Below are 8486 nucleotides of genomic sequence, written 5' to 3'. Positions count from 1 at the left end.
AGAAGGGAGAAAGACTTGAGAGAGAGAGAGAGAGCAATGAAAAGACTATTGTAATCATCTCAGTGAAAGAGGAAAGTTAGAAATGGATTAGAATGAAGTAGGGTAGCTAGGTGGCACAATGAATACCAGGCCTAGAGTTATAAGATTTACCTTTCTGAGTTCAAATCTGGCCTCAGACACTTCCTAGCTGTGTGATCCTGAGCAAGTTTCTTAACCTTGTTTGCCTCAGTTTCCTCATCTATAAAATGAGGTGGAGAAGAAAAGGCAAACCATTCTAGGATCTTTGAAAGAAAACAAATCCAAAATCCTAAATGGAGTCACAAAGAGTTGGACACAATTGAAAAGACTGAACAACAGGGTTAGAACTAAGATTGTGTATAAATATAAATGTAAGAAGGGGATGGCAGAGAGCAAAACAGTAGAAAGAGATTTGACAAAATTTGTCAACTAATTGGAAAAATGGAGTAAGAGAGAGGAGTTGAGAATAATTTTGAAAGTTGTGATCCTAGAATATTGGAAGGAGAGTGAGTCATCAATAGAAATAGGGCAAAAATAAAAGACAAAAGATAATGTTTCTAATATTATAAACAAGGGTTGTTTAATTCATTAATCCCCAGGGAAGGAAGCTACTTTATAAGAAAGCCATCCATACTGAAAACAAGAACAAAAATGAAAAAAGTCAAACTCACTAATTATAACAGCGACCCAACTCCTAAGTCATGTGAAATGGTGGTGATATGCATCATCCAGCTCAAGGCAATATTCCCGCTGAGTTGCTCACGTGGGCAGCTGTGTGGGACCAAAATACCTCCTTGTTTCCTTGCCCGGCTTCTATTTGTTCATGCATAGCTGAAGATAAACAGGGCAGGCTGTTGGCAAAATTGCGAAGTAGGAGAAGTATGTCTTCTCAGCATTATTCCCAGCCTCCCTTTTCTTTGCTTTCCTCTCCTCCCCCCTAGGAGGTAACTCTTCCTTCCCTTCAGACATTCTACTAGCCCTTCCTCCTCTTAGAAAAACTGGAAAGCATCATAGAGCAATCATGGATCTTTTCCATTGTTCTCACCCTATCAGAGCTGACCTTCTTACCCACATGATAGGGAAGTTCTTGGATTGCCTTTTGCTTTTCCTCTTCTCCTTTCCAAGAAAGATCAAAGACTAGAGAGAGATCTGAGAGAGGACTTGCTTGGATCCCAAAATGACAGCAGCTGGGGCTGTGGTGGAGTGTCTTGGAGTAACAACTCATCAGAGCTCTATTTGCTCATGTATAAGACCCCAAAGGGGAGGGAGTTCATTGGCCATCTCATTCCTGAACTCTTGCCTAGTAATTTGGGGAGTGAGGGTGATGGGAGATTTTCTAGCTAGTATGATTCTGGAATCTACTTCTCTAGTAAGAGAATAGACATGGGAGTGGGAAGGGCAGCTTGCCTGGGGAGCTGTCTCATGGATAATCTCAAACTCATGAGTTTAGGGATACTTCCTTTTCCCCAGAAGAGAAGTTCATGAGTCAAGCTTCTTTGATAAAGAAGATCACAGGTTCAGCTTCTGGGACTTGGAGGAACAGCAGGAAGAGATCAAACCCATGGACAAAGGATTACAATTTTGCTCCCCACATTCTCCCACTTTGCTATAACTGTGAATTGTACTATATAGTGGAGGCTTGATGGGCTAGCAACTTCAAAGTATTTCCCTTTGGGGGAAACCCAAAGCACAAAGGATTATAAGAAGGTTGTGGCCCTGATATTAACCTCAAGTTTTAGGTGGCAACTAGGTGGCACAGTGGATGGAAGAGGAATTCAAATTGAACTCAGACACTTACTAGCTAATGTGACCCTGGGCAAGTCCTCTTTGCCTCAGTTTACCCAACTGTAAAATGATCTAGAGAGGGAAATGGCAAACCACTCTACTATCTTTACCAAGAAAACCCCAAATAAGATCACGAAAAGTTGGACAGGACTGAACAACCACAATAAGAACAATAAAGGAAAGATAAAATCATTTTTATGGTGAGATGTTCGGGGTGGAGGGAGAAAAACACCCATAACTACAGGGATACCTGAATGAGGCAGGCCTTGGGCTGAGCTTTGGAGAGACCTCCAAGAGGTAGGAGTGAGGAGGGGGAGCATTCCCAGCCAGAGGAACAATTTCTGCAAAGGCAGAGGAGGGAGGTGGAACATCCCGTCTGGGAACAGCACCTTGGCTAAAACTTAAAATACAAGAGAGAAAGTAATGTTCAATCAACCTTGGAAAATGCATCCTGGAGCCACATCAAAGGCCTGTAGTATCGAATAAAGGAATTTGTATTTTATCCTAGAGGCCAAGAGGGAGCTAGAGAAGCTTCTTGAACAGGGGACTGATATGGTACCAAAAAAATGTTTTAGAACATCAACAGAATTTTCAACATGTTTTTATGTCTAGCACCTAGTCAGCTCCCTTTCAAATAGCAAACACTTACTAAATATTTGGCCAAATGAAATGAATTGTGGTGCAAGTAATAATTTTTATCTTGATATAAACAGAGAGAAGAATACGTATCAATTTCATGTACAGCTGACCAATCCAAGGCAGTCTTTCTGAACAACCCAAAACAGAATTGAGTCATTTCTCTATGTCAGGAACCATAGACAGTGTGTCAGGAGGAGCTACTTAAGAAAAAAAAAATCCTTGCCTTCTGTCTTAGAATTGAATAATAAGGCAGAAGAGCAGTAAGGCCTGGACAATTGGGATTACCCAGATTTGAACCCTGGTCCTCTCGGTTCCATTCCTTATCCTCTATCCACTGTGCTACCTAGCTGACCCAGGAGGAACTACTTTCAAGCCTTCAATTAAATGGATTTGGGGTATGTTAAGGAAGGTATCAGTAAAATCCCTGAGCCAGAGATATTCCTGATTGTAATATTCTTGAATAGATGGACATAGTGGGTCCCTACCTATAGTCTAGGAGCTCCATGAAGGCAGGGATTTTTTTTTGTTGTTGTTCTTTATGTGCTTAGTGCCTATAGTCTTGCTTGGTACCAAGTAGGTGCCAATAAATGCTTGAGGGAGTGTGCGGGGTGGGTGGGGCAGGGATGGGAGATCCCACTGACAGCTTCTTTCCTTCCTGCTGGAAACACAGGCAATCACTCCAAGGAGTTGGGAGGGGAGATGCTATTGACAAAGAGCTTAGAGATTTACCAGGCAAGGTCATTTTGATTGACTGGGAGATCCTGAGCTATTGATTGGAGGTCCCTGCTTTAGGCAATTCCAGCACAATTTTCCATGTTAGGCTCAGTTATCTGGGTGATCCTAGTGAAAAGGGTATGGGTCTCTTTTTTTCTCCACGTGGTACCCCTGGGGCACTTCTGTGTTGGCACGGCAGTCGCCTGGCAAGGCTGGCACCTGGTTGAGTTTGGGGCCCGAGTTACCTGGATTGTTTGGTCTAGGTGATGAGGATACAGGATAAATCTTGAGCCGAGAGGCAGAAGGAAAGCAGAAATGATGCTCCTTAGACTGACTGACTCATTAGGTGCTGACTGGCCAGGCCTGGGGCATGGTGGGGGGTATCACAGCTGTACTCCCACTTTCTGATTTTAGTCTCACACAGGAGACAATCAAATACAGGACAATCCCAGAAATGTGGGATGTCTGGCAACCCTAAGATAATTGCTTCGAGTCTGCTATGCTTTGCCAGCTGGAGTTGATCCTCACACAGTCATGGGAATAGTCTTCGCTGCTCTAGCCCATTGAATCACCCCCATTCAAATAGAGGTGGGGGTTGTTCCATTGATGGAGGCAGAGGGAGGGAGGATCCTCTGTGCATATCATTATTTAAAGGCATAGATGCATCTATATCCTTTGGAGGAAAATAGATCTCTGTCAGGTTTCAAGATCCTTGATTAGATCAAAGGATGGTTCCCCACCCCCAAAAGTTTTAAGAGGCAACCTGACATAAAGATGACTGAATCTGGAGAGAGGGGACATGAATTTGAATCCTGGACCTGACACTTATTACCTTTGCACCTAATTTTGAGCATGTTTTAAAATTTCTGCGCCTCAGTTTCCTGATCCATACACTGAGGGGTTTGGACTCTAAGGTCTCTTCCAGCTTTTTGATTTCATAACCATGGACAAATAATTTAACCTCTCAAGCTTAAAAAGAAAATTATAGAGTGCCTACTATACGCCAGGCATTTTACAAATATGTTCTCATTTGATTCTCACAACAACCCTTCAGATACTTCCTAGTCATGCAACTGGGGGGAAATCAATGAACCTTTCAGAACATCAGCTCATCTGAATGCCTCCAGTACCTACCTCTCAGGATTGTTCTAAGGATTAAAGGAGAGGATGCATATAAAATTATTATTAATGACAATTAGGTAAATCCGGGAAGGGAGCATGATACAAGAGAGAATGTTGGAAGTGGAGGACTTGAGGCTGATGGCTATGTGACCACTTCCTGACTGTGCGGTCTAGGGCAAGTCTCTTAACTTCTCTAGCCTTCAGCTTCCTTATCTGTCTAAGGGAAGATTAGATGAGATGCCTTCCAGCTTCCTCCCGTTGTCAAGCTTTGATATTAGTACAGCTCAGTGTCAACTGAGTGGTTCAAAGGGCCTCGCTCTTTTTTGTTGTTACACTAAAGTTCTGAGCTACCTCCTTTCCTTTCCCACCTGGAACTACAGAAGACATCATTTGACATATAATATGTATCATATATAGAAACACACATATGTATGTATACATGTGTGTACAAAACCACATCATACATGCTTTTATTTACAATTCCTTCCCTGGAGGTGGACATTCACAGTTATTCTTCAAACAATATTTCTGGGGTTGTATTCTCTTGGTACGGCTCATTTCATTCCCCATAATTTCATGCAGGTTTTTCCATGTTAAAAAAAGATCTATCTGCTTCTCATTTCTAATAGCACAGTAGTATTCTATTACAATCATAGACTACAATTTGTTTAGCCATTCCCCAATTGATGGGCATCCCTTCAATTTCCAGGTCTTTGCCACGACACAGAGAGATGCTATAAATATTTTAGAACATACAGGTTCTTCTCCTTCCCCTCTGAGAAACAGACCTCACAGTGAGAGATAGATATACTTAACACTAAGTAAAGCATACCTTTATTCCTCTAAAAATACCCTCTCAGCAGACAGAGGAAGAAATGTTTTCGCCATGTAAAACATGACACAATTTTTAGCATCCTGTCCATGTCACTCAGCCTCGTTGTCGCTGGCACATGTTTAAAGTTAGACTTAATCCTTGATGAGCCAAATTTTCCTCCCCAGTCTCTTTTTGTATGGTCACAATTAGCTGCACATGAAGAGCTGTATTCATATCTAATTGCTCCCACAAGTGAGTAATTGCACCCAGAAGTGGAGAGTTGCACCAATGGCAGGCTCAATTAGGAACAAAAATGCAAATCGTTGCAGCACCACCAATTATTGTCTCTTGAAAAAAGGAGCCTGACCCAGAATGTGACCAATGCTCATTCCCCTCACCGGACATAAAGCATTTATTATTGGGAATAAATATCATCTTTAAACTTCTGCTTCTTGGGCTGTGAAGATGCTCTTTGAAATGCTGACTGTAATAGGGCAAAAGCAACGTAAAGAAACCCAACAAAACCCCAGCCAGCTGATATTACGTACGGGATAATTTAAGAACAAGAGAATAGAATGAGTGACAGTCACAAGTAGAGTTTGCATGATTCCAGCAATGGCCCGAAAGCATTATTGTCGTAATTATATTGATCAGCCCTGAAAGATGTCCTGAAGAAAAGAGAGGGAGAGAAGCCCGTGTTTTCCAACAAAGAAGTAGGAACTCCCATAGTCTGCTGTCCTATCTGGGCGGGTGTTCCTAGCAGAAGAAAGAAACGAAGTGTGGTAGTGGGTGCATTGTTCAATATCACTTGGTTTAGCCAAGCCTTTGGGGGAGAGGGGATGGGGACCAGTGTACACCCATCAGGGGCCATTGGATTCAAAACCAAAAGCAAAACACAGAAGGAAAAGAAGAAGGAAGAAAATAGAGTTCTTGTTACTAAAAACCCATCTCTTGTTTCAGAGGTTGGGTGGAATGGAGAGACACATTGTAGTGGTCCTTACTTCATAGAAATAGAGTATATAAAGACTGGCAAAGCCTCTGGGAGCCAAGGGGGAGCGATAATTCACCAACGTGCTACAATTCATCGAAAACGCTTGGGGAAACTGAGTATAATTAGGGCATCTAACAATCCCAATAACTGGCCTGGCCAGAGTGAATTTATTTTTTTATTTTTTTTATTAATGTATTTTATTTGATCATTTCCAAGCATTATTCGTTAAAGACATAGATCATTTTCTTTTCCTCCCCCCCCCACCCCCCATAGCTGACGCGTAAGTCCACTGGGCATTAGATGTTTTCTTGATTTGAACCCATTCCTTTGTTGATAGTATTTGCATTAGAGTGTTCATTTAGAGTCTATCCCCAGAGTGAATTTATTAATAGTTCCTTCTTTCTGAGTGCTGCAGGGGCTGAGGGTGGAATAATGCGGCATTTCATTTACTGCCCCTGTTTGCAGCGCCCAGGACATCTCTCCATCATCAGGCCAATATAATTGCGAGCCTTTTTATTGCTCCTACTAATTTGTATGTATTTTGTATGATTTGGTTTGTAGATTTTTTTCAAAGACATAAAGTGGTCATTAAAAGCGCAGGGTAAGGATTCGAAAGCTGGTTCAGTACAGGATTGATGGGAGGGGAAAGAAGAGGAGGATAAACGTTGGAGAATATTATTTCAGAAAGGATTTCGAGCCAGGGGACGGCATATTAAGTGAGGCCTCTGTGGATGTGACTAGCTGATCCCTGGTAACTGAGGGAGTGCAGAACTGCTCAGAAGAGGTCTAGTAAATCACCATGAAAATAAGCACCTGCCCACATAGCCGGGAATCGAAAGAAATTCTGTGCAGTCGGGGTTTGAGGACTCGCCGCATCCTTCGCTTTAATGACATGGCGAGGTAGACGTGTGGTCAATGGGGTGGACATGGTGTTGACAGATACGTGCAGGGACTCCATGTATGGGGGGGGGGGCAGATAGCCCACTCTGGATGATTTCAGGAGTGCTCGAAAAGGTCTCCTGCCTCCTCTTGAAATACCTTTACTAACAGATTACAGATGCCAGAAATTCCTTTGAATCAAGGAACAAAGCATTTCATTGTGGACTGTTAAAATACAAATACACCCCGAAAAGGCAGCACCTTGCCCTGAATTCACACTAAAGTATGAAGGATTAATATGCAAGTATGGATTCATTTTATTTAAACTCTTACCTTCCATCTTGGAATCAATACTGTGTAAAGAGCATAAGAGCAATGGATTTCCAATGAGGCTTTTGATTGAATCATGATGAATATTTTATTCAGTTTCTACAGATGTTAATTACCTCTTAAATAGCCCTCCCTTATTCAACCTGCTTCTGTGCGATAAAAAATATATAAGTATTTTCAGTTTCTTTTAAGACACACCTTTTCTAAACCTTTGTGACTCCTAGTTGTCTTTTGCTCTAGTGACCCTAAATTGTCTTAAAATACAAGATGAAACCCTTACTTCCATCTTAGAATCAAGCCTGTGTATTGTTCCAAGACTAGGCAATTGGGGCTAAGTGACTTGCCCAGGGTCACACAGGGAGCAAGTGTCTGAAGCCATATTTAAACCTAGGACTTCCCATCTCTAGGTCTGGCTCTCAATCCATTAAGCCCCCCAGCTGCCCTCTGAAACTGCCTTTTGAAAAAAGTTTTATTGGGGTCTTTTGTTTCATAACAGTAATTTCTGGAATTATCTTTGTCTCCTCTTTCCCCAAACTGCCTAATACAGTATCTTTGGAGAAGAACAAGGTTTCATTATTCGTTCTCCCAGACAGTTATTGGTTTTCAATTACTTAGAGCTCATCTTCCCTTTTATTTATGTTGTCTAAACTGCCTTTTAAAATGGAAGGAGAGAAAAATTCATTGTCTGCCCCTAACTGTCCCTAATTTACTCGACATCTTATGGAAGATGTGGGAGATTATGACCAATAGTGCTTCATAAAAAAAAAAAACCAACAACAACAGTGAAAAGAAAAGCCGAAAGCATCAAGAAAGATCACAGGAAAGTTAAAGTTGTAGATTACCAAAGGTCAGTAGACACTGACTAGCTGTTTGACCCTGAGCAAGTCATTTTCCGGAGGCTAAATTAAATTGGGCCACATTTTTCTTATCTGAAGTGCTTGGACTTGAGAACCTCAAAGGTTATATCTAAGCTCTCAATCTATGATCCTATAACCAATCCACTTTGATTTTCTGACCATTTCCTGGACAATATCTTTTACCTCGCTTTTTGTGTATAAATCATTGTGGTTAATATGTGGCAGCCTCTTCACACCCACCAAGCATCTGTCTAGTGCCCTTTGGGTAGTAAGTAGGGTTGCTTTTTTTGAGACTGTAGTATTTTGTAATTCACGGCTATATCATATCACTGGTCGA

This window comes from Monodelphis domestica, chromosome 8 (assembly GCF_027887165.1).
Source record: "Monodelphis domestica isolate mMonDom1 chromosome 8, mMonDom1.pri, whole genome shotgun sequence".
Lineage (NCBI taxonomy): Eukaryota > Metazoa > Chordata > Mammalia > Didelphimorphia > Didelphidae > Monodelphis > Monodelphis domestica.
This window is presented reverse-complemented; position numbering follows the sequence as displayed.